Source organism: Azolla caroliniana, unplaced genomic scaffold (assembly GCF_043228905.1).
Source record: "Azolla caroliniana isolate FFs.n. ecotype wild unplaced genomic scaffold, voAzoCaro1.0.p SCAF_5, whole genome shotgun sequence".
In the NCBI taxonomy this organism is placed as follows: domain Eukaryota; kingdom Viridiplantae; phylum Streptophyta; class Polypodiopsida; order Salviniales; family Salviniaceae; genus Azolla; species Azolla caroliniana.
Genome location: NW_028230440.1, coordinates 9,723,544 through 9,739,193, shown reverse-complemented (window position 1 = coordinate 9,739,193; position 15,650 = coordinate 9,723,544). Strand labels below are relative to the sequence as shown.

At 37.1% G+C, this 15,650-nt stretch overlaps 3 non-coding genes across 3 annotated transcripts; all 3 read left to right on the top strand.

The window, feature by feature from the left end:
- Positions 1-12,378: 12,378 nt before the first annotated feature.
- On the top strand, positions 12,379-12,468 carry TRNAY-GUA (transfer RNA tyrosine (anticodon GUA)). Its single transcript is given in 2 exon segments — positions 12,379-12,415; positions 12,433-12,468. It is a non-coding gene; the product is annotated as a tRNA-Tyr (tRNA).
- Positions 12,469-15,024: 2,556 nt separating this feature from the next.
- Positions 15,025-15,110, top strand: TRNAY-GUA (transfer RNA tyrosine (anticodon GUA)). The gene is given in 2 exon segments: positions 15,025-15,061; positions 15,075-15,110. It is a non-coding gene; the product is annotated as a tRNA-Tyr (tRNA).
- A 217-nt stretch (positions 15,111-15,327) lies between these two features.
- Positions 15,328-15,413, top strand: TRNAY-GUA (transfer RNA tyrosine (anticodon GUA)). Its single transcript is given in 2 exon segments — positions 15,328-15,364; positions 15,378-15,413. It is a non-coding gene; the product is annotated as a tRNA-Tyr (tRNA).
- The last annotated feature ends 237 nt before the right edge of the window (positions 15,414-15,650 follow it).

The window sequence follows — 15,650 nt, the reverse complement described above, 5'->3', positions numbered from 1 at the left end:
TGGTTCTTTTACAGCTTCCAGAAAGACTTCTTTTAATTCATTATCCGGAATCGGCCTTGAAATCTGAAGCTGTAAGTTCTGAAATCGTATCACAAACTGAGATACTGTTTCATTTTTTTCTTGATATAACGCATAAAATTGCGCAATCAAATCCTTCTGCGGAATTTGTTGATGAAATAATTGTAAAAATTTACTAGTTAACACTTCAAAGGATGGAAATCCTTGAAGACCGTTCTGCGCAAACCAATTGGCAAAATATCCGTCTAATGATAAGACGAACTCAGCGATTTTTGACTTATCTTCGGCATCTGCCGACAATCGCTGAGCTCCATGGTTAATCTCCCATGTCGTTAAGAAATCCCTAACATGTGCTTCCGCATCTGTTCCTTCCCGGAACTTAGAATAAGTATTAAGGCATATCGTCCCAAATGTCGTAAAACGATACCTCTTCCGTCTGTTTTTCGTCTGAAGGTAATTGATCGGATAAGTCAGGAAGTTTCGACCACTTTGTGCTTGATTCCGGCTGTTCTTGCGCAATGAACGCTTCCTGCACTGCCTTCGTAACTGACCTTGTACGAGGGCGCTTACAACTGACCGGTGTCTCCTCTTTATACGACATCCATTCGATTTGTTCTCTGCTTAATTGCAGATGTAACCGGGCGTGCCAAAATTCTTCTGTGTTAATCGGTTAATTACTAACTACTACCGATACAGAAGAGTGAACGTCGCTACTCAACGTTCTAACAAGGAATTGTGTTTTACGAACGGAATTATACTATATTAATTGGTAATTACCGTGATCGTTACTTAGTTATAAATTAGGAAGCTTGCACTTAACAACATAGACAATAGAAAGAACACCGAATCCGTACAGGATATTCCTAACTTAAACTTATATTACTAAATAAAACGACCTTTCTTACAATGCCTTCGGTTCCCTTTTATAGGTATACCGAAGGTCTTTTCTCATCAAGAACTATTCCTACTTACTATCAAGAATTACAAAATTATCTAACTAACTTAGTTCTCTTCGTTTACTGCTGAGTCATTGATCCAAACAGTCGATCCGAACCGACTCCGTTTTCGACGCTTTCCCACTTGTTCGGTAAAACTGACTGTCCGGGTCCGGGTAACACTTTTCTTGCATACTTCTACAGCGAATAGTCATCATGCCATTGTTCTTTCTTACATTTCCACCAGTTCTCGCACATTGTCGATTCGATTTCACGTTGATGAGGGTTGCATCATTCTTCTCCACGTATCATTCTTCGACTCCGTCTCCAAAGGGGGGTCGCCTTAGTGGTCACCAAAAGGTGTTGTAGGTTTTTAGAGTTAGGATTAATGATAATGATAATGATGATGATTGATGATGAAGATAAACATGGTGTAATGGTGGAGATGATGAATGGTATGATGGTGAGAGATCATGAAGATGCAAGACAAGCATTGAGAAGCATTGCGGTGTGGGGGGTGGTGCCTAGAATGGCTCCACCCCCCTCCCAAGGGGGTTCAACGTTAGGGGAGAGAGAGAAAGAGAGAGAAATGGTTATTGTCTTCATTCATTCCCCATAAGGGGTTAAATAGGTACAAAGGGGTGGATCCACAAGGGTGCAAGCCCCTTGGGCATTCACACCTAGTCACTCACTCACACCTCTTTGTATCCACCACACTCACACTTACATTCACACTCATAATCGTATAAGATTACACATACATTACATCATTCACCCTCACTTATCAATCACACATACGTCTCGTACGATAACATTCTGCACTCAACTACAGAAACTCTAACTCATATCTCTCATTAAGTTTTCCCTAACTATTCATATTTATAAGAGGGAGTAAGCTATTGTTGTTGTTATTATTATTATTATAATAGTCGTTAATCAGTCGATTGATCAATTCGACTGTGTTGAGCGAACAAGCTCACATGATCTAGATCCGCTGAATAAGCCAAGAGCCGGATCGGTGTGATACCAGTAGGCCATTAGAGGCCTATGATCCTAGCCTAGTACATAGGCATATTTTTGGGAAAAGAAAGAAAGAAAGAAAGTAAGGCCAAAATTGGTCCATGAGATAGTTGGTTTACAACAAGAATGGGTATTTATCCAATCATCAAAACTAAAATAAAAGTAAAGTAAAAATAGCTTAAGCTAAACGAGTTCTAGTCGTGTACAAAACATAGTATACTAGGTAAAAAAGAAGTGACTTTGCACTAAGCCTAATTTCATTTCCATCCAAGCCTCTCGAAAAGAAGTGGGAGGTCAAAGGGTTTTGGTGTGGGTGTGACCCATTGTCCCGGTGTATAGAGTGCCCCAACCAAGACTTCTAGGCAGTGTAGCTCATGTTCCCTTATTGTCTTTATTGCTTCTACATCAAGTCGAGTTGCTTTAAAACCCGGCATCCGAGGGCGTTTGGTTCTTCTTTGATTTTCTGCTTCATCAAGGAAAAGCCTGAGTGGTGCAGGTGTGTCAACATTTGTTGTCTCCCCCTGTTCCTAAAAGACTTCATTTGTTACATGTTGGTGAACATCAGCAACCTTATTGTCAACATTTTGTAACTTATTCTCTCTGTGTTGTTTTAATTCTAGGATGTATCTACCTAATTTCTTTATATCTAGTGTATCTAAAAGTTTAGGGAGGGTGGGAGAGGAACCAAGTATGTCTTGGTATTTGGCCCTTATCTCGGCATAGGTGGGACATTTGCATGTAAAGTGGTACTCATCCTCTATCTCTACATGGCATAACCTACATATCCTTTCCTCCCTAGGGACTCCATTAATACGTCCATGCTCAATCTCAAGTTGGTGAGATGATATTCTAAGTTGACCAATGACAACCCTTAGTGCATGTGGTAAGAATACATGTAGGTATTTTGGCCATGTAATAAAACCTAACTTAGAGAAGTGCATGAAGTGTTCCTTATAGTACAACATTTTAGATGGGAGTGGCTCTAGTGGGGTGATCCATTTATACCGAGTGTAAATTTGCCATATTTCTTGGCGTATTACTTTATTTCGGTCCTCATGAGAGATTGAAGTGTTATTAATCGCGTGGTCATACTTAAGGGGGGGGGAGGTTATTAATGTCTAGACCGTTCGCAAGAAGCCAACTCACCATCATGCCATACCATGAGCTAGTATAGCCGGACTCATACAGTGATTGAGAGGCCTTAAAGGCTTCATGGGGGTTAGTGTCTATTGCTCAGTATGAGCATTGAAGTACTTGTCAGTACTTCTATCACTCCTTTAAGGACTTGTATAAAACGTGTTATGATGCACATTTGTATGTACATAGAGTTTTATAGAGCGTTTTGGAAATAGAGGTTCATTGTCTTGCTCTCTCTGTCTGTCTCACCTACTTTGTGTATTCCATTCTCTGTGGTTTCTGTTGCTATTCGACTGAGCGGACTGTGATATGCTTAGTTTCTGCATATTTATCTTTACATGGTATCAGAGCACAAGGGTTAGAACATCCTTTACTCAACAAGAGATTTCAACACAAACCAAGACCTAACACCCAGTAAGAACATATAAGAAGAGAAATGGACAGAGGTATGGGAATCTCTCTTCCGATGAAGAAGCTTGATAGAAACAACTACACATCCTTGTCGTACAAAATGCACCAGTACCTGCTCGGACATGGATACTGGAGTTATGTCGAAGGAGTGATTGATGCAACATCAGATTCGACGCACGAGGATTTTCTGACTTGGGAACAAGCGACAAGAAAAGTTTTCTATTGCTTCACATCTAGTATCGGTGATCAACTACTAAGCTACATCCGGGATGCCAAAATGCCAAAGGAGTCTTGGGGAAATCTAAAGAATATATTCGCCACAAGCACCATAGCTAGAAAGCTACAACTCAGACAAGAGCTGAGCAACGCCTGACAAAGAGACATGGAGGTGGCTGATTACACCTCCTAGATCAAAGACATCTATGACTCTCTCGCCTCCATCAACGTAATCGTCGAGGATGAAGAAATGGTGTAGGTCTGTCTCGGTGGGTTGGCATCTAAGTTCGGATCATTCTGGATGGCAATCTACATGAGATAGAGAGTATGCCATCATTCTTCGAGTTGCAATTGATGCTTCTCGTTGAAGAGAACCACAGAGGTACGTCGAAAAGCATGCACATCAACAACAAAATGTTGTACACGGAGGAAGATAGACCCCGTGGTCATGGTGGATGAGGCGGGTCGATATGCAATGGAGGTGGCCGACAAGTGCAAAACCAAAGGCATAATCATAATGTCGACAATAGTTCTGAACCCTCCGGGAGCAGGGGGAGTCAAGGTGGTGCTGAAAATTGGCAATCTAAGGCCGATTCAAAATGTTGGTACTATGGCAAGAAAGGCCACCAGGAGAGTGAGTGCTAGAAGAAGCGTGTTGATTCGGAAAAATCCGGATCCGGTAAGGCCGAGCAAGGGAGCTGGCAAAGGTCACACTACGTTGAAGGATCGGAAGGATCCGGAACCGGAAAGATCAGAAAAGGGCTAGCCTTTGTGATGAAGCACAAGGCAAACTTGATGAAAAAGTCCACCACACAATCAGATGAGGTGTGGTACGTTGACTTCGGGGCGTCAAAGCATATGACGAGGCATGAAGAATGGTTCTCATATCTAGAGAAACTGGACCAACTAGGAGTGGTCAAAACCAGAGACGACACTCTGCACCCGATCGTACATGTCACAGAAGTTCTTGTCAACCATGTCGGACAGAAAGGGAAACTTATGAACGTGCTACACATCCCGACAATAACAAAGAACTTGGTGTCGGTCGGCCAGATCGTCAACAAGGGAATGCAAGTTCGATTCACACATCTTGGGTGCTTCATCGAGGAAGAAGGCCAAATCATCGCTCAAGGGCGCCGGGACGGGAGGATGTTCATCATCGACACTAACGACGTTTGCACCGCAGTGTTCGCGAAAGGGAAAAAGGTTGAGTCGGATATTGACCTATGGCACAAACGGTTTGGTCATGTCAACTTCCTGTGGGTTTGGGAAATGAAAACAAGGAACATTGTTTTCAGATTACCAAAATTTAGTGCCTGGAATGACCACATTTGTGAAACCTACCAGATAGGGAAGCAACACTGACTTCCATTCCCCAATGAACGAAATTGGCGTCGGAATCATCTTGACTTAATCCATTCAAATGTATGGGGACCGGCATAGAACGTGAGCATTGGAGGAAGCTGTTACTTTGTAACTATCATCGATGACTACACTCGGTAGACTTGGGCGTGCTTGATCGCAAAGAAGAGCTAAGTCTTCTCCTGTTTCCTAAAGGGGAAGTGCCTTGCCGAAAGGGAAACCGGAAGGAAGATCGAGTGCCTAAGGTTTGATGGCAGAAAGGTGTACTTTTCTGACCAGTTCACGAGTTATCTCTAAAAGGAAGGGATTTGACAGGAATTCTCTTGCAGATACACACCAGAGAAGCACGGTGTGGCCGAACGGAAGAACTGGATGATAGAGGAGGTGGCATGGGTGATGCTTGAAGAAAAGCATATGCTGAAGTTTTACTGGGCCGAAGTGGTTCGGACAGCCGTCTACCTTTAGAATCGGACATTTACAAATGGAGGAGTGTCACCACATGAGTTGTACTTCGAAAAGATACCAAATTTGGGACACTTGAGGTGTTTAGTAGCATCGACTACGTGCATGTGCCGAAGGAGAAGTGGAGGAAGCTAGACGCCAAAGCCGAGAAGTGTATCTTGGTCGACTACTCGGACAAGTAGAATGGTTATAAATGTTATGTAAACATAGCGTGCGGAAGCTTGTAGACACAACCGGTTCTATCAGATAGGAACAGAAAACAGAATGAAGGTTTAATGGAAAGCTTGAAACACATAGAGTATGCAGGAGAGACAAAGAGGGTAGAACACACAAAAACTATATTTCAAAATACTTTGTAAAAACTTTGTACATGGAAATGTGTTCTCTGAGCACTATTTATACAAGTCCATAAAGGACTCACTGAAGTACTGACTAGTACATCAATGCTCGTACCGAGCTATGATACAAACTCCCAAAAACATGCATATCTACTAGGCTAGGATCGTAGGCCTCTAACGGCCTACCGATCCAACCTTTCATTATGGCTTAGGTTATTATTTCAAATCCCGTAGGTTAGATGTAATAAAAACATTATCACAAACATAATTTGTGTGATTCTACTTTACCATTTCATAAACTATAATTTCATTAACTTTGGAGTATGGATGCTATTGTAAGACTTGAGATCTTGCCAACATTTAGCTTAATTGGTCTAGGAGCACAAGACTATAGTGGCATTATCGTGAAAATCCGTTACTATGTGTGGATCGTGAGGCGGAACCACCGGGGTTATGGACGGGAAGGAAATAGGGCTCACACGCACAACAGAAGGAAGGCTTACACAAACAAGGCACACGTATTCGAATGTGTTTGTGAAAAGAAGAGGTGCATGGGGAAGGCCGAATCAACCCTCTAGTCACAAGGCGAATGAATGCACGTGAGGAATGCTTACACACGGACACACGAGGAAAAGGATTACTTACACACACAAGAGACAAAGTTTTGAATGCCTTTGTGAAAAGAGAGGTGCATGGGCAAGCCCGAACGCTCCCTTGTTACAAGACACGTGAACACACAAGCAAGGTTTACACACGAGAGACACAAATTCGAACGCCTTTGTGAAAGGAGAGGTGCATGGGCAAGCCCAAATGCTCCCTTGCCACAAGTCGCACGAACACACAAGCAAGATTTACACTAACACGCAAGACATGATTTCGAACGCCTTTGTGAAAGGAGAGGTGCATGGGCTAGCCCGAACGCTCCCTTGCCACAAGTCGCACGAACACACAAGCAAGATTTAATGTAAGACAAGAAAGTTCGGATTCGGATTCCTTGCCTTTTTCCCCTAAAAAAAAACTTGTCTATATGAGTTGAGTTTTCGGATTCCTCACTATTTCTGTTTTCTAGCCCCAAATTTCACATGCAAGATATTCATGGAAAGCTCTTTGGGTTAGCTTTCTTATGTATCTTTTCATTTCTAATTTGGACATCTGAGGAGGAAATTATGAGCTTTTTTCTCTACTATGCTCTTCATATCCACGCGTGCTTCTTCTTGTATGATAGCACATGAGTTCATCAAAAGGGGTTTAAATTAGCCATTGAGGTACAGAATGTATATATATAAGGGTATTAATAAATATTTGAAATATATATTTACATAAGGGTATTATCAATTATACTAGAAAAAAAATTACGTAAACCCATGAAATATTAGATATTTTAATGAAATAATAAAGAATTATTATGCAAACAATAGTCAAATTTGGAGTAGCTATTATACATACATTCTTTCATGCATACATACATACATATACATACACACATGTGTATGTGTATGTATGTATGCATGTATATGTATGTATGTATGATCAGCCATATATATATATGTGCATACATATATACTACACATTCTTACAAACATATTTTATATATTACATATTACACACATATATCATTATACACACAATTATATACAAATGCGTATATGTATACATACCAAACACAAAAAATATTCATAAATAAATAAATTACATAATATACACACACACACACACACACATAAATATTAATACAGAAGATTACATATTATATGTCTTACAGATTTTCACACATACAAACAAGTTACATATATTACACACACACACAACACATGCACATAAATAAATTAGATATTACATATCATATAATCCATACATATTTACACAATAAACAAATTTACATACACATACATACATACATTACATATATACATACTAGATATATTACATATGCACATACATATTCCACGTATCACCATATATAGAGATTATACAGAACCATACAAACTACAATGATTACATATATACACACACATTAGATATATCATTATATGTATACTTACACATACATCAAATATATATATACATGTTACAAACATACATCCGTATACGAGCCATACATATACTAAGCATGAAAATATCCCAAAATTATACATACATATATACACATACATACATACATTTACATAAATATCACCATATACACATACATACATACACACACACACACACACACACACACACGTGCACATACATACATTAAATATATACATACATATTACAAACACACATCCATGCACATTGACATATGCATATATGCACACACATACATACATTACATATGTACATACATATTCTATATATATGCATACAATATACATACACACACATTGGATATATGTATACTTCCACATACATTGGACATATGCATATATATTATGTGTATATCGTAAGCATACACCCTTATATGAGCCATGCACATACTAAACACGAAAATACCCCGAAATTATACATACATTACATACTACATATATACACATATGTACATTTGTACATGTACATGTACATACATTTATTTATTTATACATTGCAACATGTATATACGTACATATGCCTACAATGTTGCACATATAAATTTTACAAACATACATCCATACACATATACATACATTATATACATGCATACACATACATACATACATTACGTATGTACATACATATCATCACATACACACACACATACATGGTCATACACGCTATAATAGTGCATATATAATTACACATACATACATTAGATATATACATAGATATCATGCACATATTACAATTACTCGTCCATACACATTGAATCGTGTACATTGACATATGTATATATGCATACACATATCTACATTCGTACATGGACATAAATATCTTCATTCATACATTGCGGCATGTATATATGTACATATGCCTACAATGATACATATATAAGTTTTACAAACATAAATCCATACACATACATACATACACGTTCCACATATTAGATATATATGCATATGTACATTCATACATGTACATACATATATTCATACATACACTAAATAGTACATATATACATAAATATTATGCACATATTGCAATCACACATCCATACACATTGAATCATGTACATTCAAACCTAAAGGAAGGGTGACCGAGGGGTTTAAGGTATAGCACCGGAAATGTTGCATTTATGCATACACACACACACACACACACACACACACACACACACGTACATACCATATGGAGATATGTGCATGCACATATATTCATTTATACATTGCTGCATATACATACACATACACACATTAGATATATACATAAATATTATGCACATGTTACAATCACACATCCTACACATTGAATCATGTACATTGACATATGCATATATGCATACACACACACACACATACAGACATTGCATATGCATACACACATGTACATTCATATATGGAGAGAGAGTCACAGTGTCTCTCTCGCGAAGAGGAAGAAGAAGACACACATCTTTGCTTCGCAGCAGCCATGGTTAAGATCAAGGTTCATGAGTTGCGATCTAACAGCAAGCCTGAGCTTCAGAACTAGTTGAAAGAACTGAAGGCTGAGTTAGCTCTTCTCAGAGTGGCCAAAGTTACTGGTGGTGCTCCAAACAAGCTGTCAAAAATTAAGGTTTTCAAGCTCTCTATAGCTCAGGTATTGACAATTCTCTTCAATCTTGTAGTCCTTCATCAATGGATATTGGAAAACTGAATGTATCGATGCCCAAAACCAGAAAAGTAGTGGCATCGATACTAAGGTTTGAGATGCTAGATTGAAACATACATAAGTGATTGTGGAGACACTCAGATGTGAAGCCTAATGACTTGATGTGCCCTTACAAGTTGCCATTTTTAAGCAAAGAAGAGCCTAATTTTTTAGCAAGTATTTTTTAAGAGAAAAAAGGGATGGTTGATTTGTCCAAATGTTTTATTTGTTTGATTATGAACAATGATATACATAATGAATGTTACAATCCTAAAGTTCACATATTACTACTAGAGAAAGTACAAATGACCTCATCAACAATGAGTGAGCGGCTTCAAGCATAGAAGCAAAATGTCTCCAAAACAAATGTGTGAAAAAGTTTTTTCCACATGTTCAAAATTCTCAGACTCTTCAGATGAGTTATTATTGGAATCAACCATTGGGCTCATCAAATATATCAGAAAATCTAAAACAGACTTTGCCACAAAGAAGATTATGTTCCACATATTAACTTTGTTTTGGTACTACAATTGGGTTCATCCAATGTCGGAAGATGTAGAAGACATTTTGAAATATCAATCCTATATTGCTGCAAGGATAGATGAAAACTTTATAGCACCTATTTGCCCTTCATCATGTTGGTAAGCATGTAATTGAAAGGTTGTCAAAAGAGACAATTAATCATACCTTGCAATAAGTTTAAGAGGAGGTTCACCGTGAGTATATACTAAGTATGAGGAAATCTATTGTCAATTATATACTTTAGGTTTTTGCATTATCTATCTTGATTTAATTATCTTTAAAGCACTTGTATTATACAATAAATCCTTAGGCAATATCAAGACTCGATTCTAAAAGAGTAATTCCCTACCCATAATGGGATAAGTTAGAGTAGGAACAAACTACATCCATTAACTTTAGAGGTTGCATATGCATAACACATAGATACATACACACATGCCATACATCTAAGATATACAACACATACAATACAATACATAAGTAAATAAACATGGAATACAATATAATACATACATGTTATACAATACACACATATGAGCACATGCAATACTACACAATATGTTTATATATACACACATGTGTTTTCTATGTAAGGGCATTTAAAATGAGTTGTTTTCAAAGTATATATTGACACTAAGGGGTATTTTTATTAACCAATTTTTATAGAAGGGTATCTAAAATAGCAAAAAATATACGTATAAGGGGTTTATAAAAGATGTCGTGGACACACGTGATATAACCTCTTTATATATAGTGGAGCCCTTGGGCTTTTTCTCTACTTTTTTCTACTTTTGAAAACCGCCTCTAACTTAATATTCATCATTATTTATTGTAAGGTTCAATCCATTGACCTTTTATTTATAAGGAATTATCTTTGGAAAAATGAAAGAGTATTTTTGCTACCAATAAAGTTCACTTCACAATACAAGTTTATTTAAACTACTATTTTGCTTCTTTTCGACAGTGGTTTGACACTGTGGTAGAAACATCACGATAACGTCGTCATATTACTCGAACGAATCATACTAGATTGTTTCACAATGATATTATCAAAACCCAACCTTAGCTCAATTGGTAGAGCAGAGGATTGTAGTTCAAATGTTGTTATCCTTAGGTTACTGGTTCAAATCTGGTAGTATATCAAAACATTATCACAAACATCATTTCTGTGACTCTACTTTACTATTTGATAAACTATCACTCTACTTTACTATTTGATAAACTATCATTTCGTTAACTTTGGAGTATGGATGCTATTTTAAGACTTCAAATCTTCCCAACATTTAACTTAGTCGGTCTAAGAGCGCATGAATATATTTGCGTTGTCATATCAGTCGATAAAATCACACTATTAAGATTATGTCACAATAATATTATCAAAACCCAACCTTAGCTCAGTTGGTAAAGTGGAGGGTTGTAGTTGAAATGTTGTAATCGTTAGATCACTCGTTCAAATCTGGTAGGTTAGATGTAATTAAAACATTATCACAAACATCATTTATGTGACTCTACTTTACCATTTCATAAACTATAATTTCATTAACTTTGGAATATGGATGCAATTCTAATAGTTAAAATCTTTCCAACATTTACCTTAATTGGTCTAGGAGCACAAGACTATAGTGGCGTCATCATATTACACGAACGAATCATACTAGTTAGATTATGTCACAATGATATTATCAAAACCCAACCTTAGCTCAGTTGGTAGAGCGGAGGACTATATTTGCAATGGTGTAATCCTTTATTTGATAAACTATCATTTCATTAACTTTGGAGTATGGATGCTATTTTAAGAGTTGAGATCTTGCCAACATTTAGCTTAATAGGTCTAAGAGCTCATGGCTATAGTTGCGTCATCATATCAATCGATAGTATAACACTAGCAGATTATGTCACTATCAAAACCCAACCTTAGCTCAATTGGTAGAGTGGAGGAGTGTAGTTGAAATGTTGTAATCCTTAGGTCACTAGTTCAAACTCTGTAGGTTGGATGTAATCAAAACATTATCACAAACATCATTTGTGTGACTCTACTTTTCTATTTGATAAACTATCATTTCATTAACTTTGGAGTATGGATGCTATTTTAAGACTTGAGATCTTGCCAACATTTAGCTTAGTAGGTCTAAGAGCGCATGACTATAGTTGCATCGTCATATTACTCAAATAATTCATACTAGTTAGATTATGTCACAATAATATGATCAAAACCAACCTTAGCTCAGTTGGTAGAGCGGAGGATTGTAGTTGAAATGTTGAGTGTAATCCTTAGGTCACTGGTTCAAATCCGGTAAGTTGGATGTAATCAAAACATTATCACAAACATCATTTGTGTGACTCTACTTTACTATTTGATAAACTAGCATTGCATTAACTTTGGAGTATGGATGATATTCAAACAGTTTAGATCTTGCCAATATTTAGCTTAATAGGTCTAAGAGCTCATGACTATAGTTGTGTCATCATATCACTCGATGGTATAACACTATTATGATTATGTCACAATGATATTATCAAAACCCAACCTTAGCTCAGTTGGTAGATCAGAGGATTGTAGTTGAAATGTTGTAATCCTTTTGTCACTGGTTCAAATCCGGTAGGTTGGATGTAATCAGAACATTATCACAAACATCATTTGTGTGACTCTACTTAAGCATTTGATCAACTATCGTTTCATTAACTTTGGAGTATGGATGTAATTCATGTTCGAGAACATGCCAATTTCTCCTGGAAGAATTGTTCTGCAGGTATGGGTGCGTAGGACAAGTGATTGCAGATCGGGAAGAACTTGTCTCTAGTAAAGCTTGGGAATTCTTCGCTAAACATGGAATGCGGCTGATACTAACCACGGCATACAATCCAGAAGCAAACGGGACGTTCGAACAAGGACATTATCCAATCATAAAAGCACTTATAAAAGCATGTGACGGGAGGGTGAAGAATTGGCCGCATATGCTTCCATATGCACTATGTGTAGATCGTACAACGCATAGTTCCGTGACCGGATATATGCTAGCTAAACTTATGACTGGACAAGCTCCGTTAATGCCTACGGAAACCGCAATTGCAACATGGACTGTGCTACCATGGAAGGAAGAGGTGAGTCGGGAAGAACTACTAGCGGTCCGGATACGACAGCTAAACGGAAGACCGGAAGACGTAACGGAAGCGGTGCACCAACAACAAGAAGCGCGATTTCGGAACAAACATTGATTCGATAAAAAACACCAACTTCGACCTAGGAAGATAGAAGAAGGGGATTGGGTGATAATCTATAACATTAGTTTGGATTATCAACATAGCTCAATATGGAAGATTATGTCACAATAATATTATCAAAACCCAACCTTAGCTCAGTTGGTAGAGCAGAGGAATGTAGTTGCAGTGTTGTAATCCTTAGGTCACTAGTTCAAATGTGGTAGGTTGGATGTAATAAAAAAAAAACATAATTTGTGTGACTCTACTTTACTATTTGATAACCTATCATTCCATTAACTTTTGAGTATGGATAATATTCTAAGAGTTGAGATCTTGCTAATATTTAGCTTAATAGGTCTAAGAGCTCATGACTATAGTTGCGTCGTCATATCAGTCGATTGAATCACACTAGTAAGATTATGTCACCATACTATCAAAACCCAACCTTAGCTCAATTGGTAGAGCGGAGGATTGTAGTTGAACTGTTGTAATCTTGCGGTCAATGTTCAAATTTGGTAGGATGGATGTAACCAAAACATTATCACAAACATCGTTTATGTGACTCTACTTAAGCATTTGATAGACTGCCCTTTTATTAACTTTGAACTATGGATGCAATTCTAAGAGTTGACATATTGCCAACATTTAGCTTAATAGTTCTAAGAGTTCATGACTATAGTTGCATCATCATATCACTCGATCGTATAACACTCGTAAGATTATTTCACAATGATATTATCAAAACCCATCCTTAGCTCAGTTGGTAGAGCGGAGGACTATAGTTGAAATGTTGTAATCGTTAGATCACTTGTTCAAATAAGATAGGTTTGATGTAATTAAAACATTATCACAAACATCATTTGTGTGGCTCTACTTAAGCATTTGATAGACTATCAATTTATTAACTTTGGAGTATGGATGCAATTCTAAGAGTGGACATATTGCTAACATTTGGCTTAATAGGTCTAAGACTTCATGACTATAGTTGCGTCATCATATCACTCGATCGTATAACATTAGGATGATTATGTCACACCATTATCAAAACCCGTCCTTAACTAAGTTGGTAGAGCGGAGGATTATAGTTGAAATGTTGTAGTTGTTGGATCACCGGTTCAAATCCTGTAGGTTTGATGTAGTTAAAACATTATCACAAACATCATTTGTGTGACTCTACTTTGCCATTTCATAAACTATAATTTCATTAACTTTGGATATGGATGTAATTCTAATAGTTAAAAGCTTTCCAACATTTAGCTTAATTAGTCTAAGAGCACAAGACTATAGTGGCGTCATCATATTACTCAAACGAATTATACTCTAGTTAGATTATGTCATAATAATATTATCGAAATCCAACTTTAGCTCAGTTGGTATAGTGGAGGACTGTAGTTGAAATGTTGCAATCCTTAGGTCACTAGTTCAAACTCTGTAGGTTGGATGTAATCAAAACACTATTATAAACATAATTTGTGTGACTCTACTTTACTATTTGATAAACTATCATTTCATTAACTTTGGAGTATGGATGCTATTCGAAGAGTTGAGATCTTGCCAACATTTAACTTAATAGGTCTAAGAGCTCATGACTATAGTTGTGTTGTCGTATCAGTCGATAGAATCACACTAGTAAGATTATGTCACAATACTAACAAAACCCAACCTTAGCTCAGTTGGTAGAGCGGAGGATTGTAGTTAAAATGTTGTAATCCTTAGGTCATAGGTTCAAATCCGGTAGGTTGGATTTAATCAAAACATTATCACAAACATAATTTGTGTGATTCTATTTTGCTATTTGTTAAACTATTATCTCATTAACTTTGGAGTATGGATGCTATTTTAAGAGTTGAGATCTTGCCAACATTTAGCTTAATAGGTCTAAGAGCTCATGACTATAGTTGCGTCATCATATTAGTTGATATAATCAGACTAATAAGATTATGTGACAATGTTATCAAAACCCAATCTTAGCTCAGTTGGTAGAGCGGAGGACTGTAGTTGAAATGTTGTAATCCTTAAGTTACTGGTTCAAATCCGGTAGTTTGGATGTAATCAAAACATTATCACAAACATAATTTGTGTGACTCTACTTTAGTATTTGATAAACTATCATTTCATTAACCTTGGAGTATGGGTGCTATTCTAAGAGTTTAGATCTTTGCCAATATTTAGCTTAATAGGTTTAAGAGCTCATGACTATAGTTGCATCATCATATCACTTGATCATATAAAACTAGTAAGATTATGTGACAACATGATCAAAACCCATCCTTAGCTCAGTTGG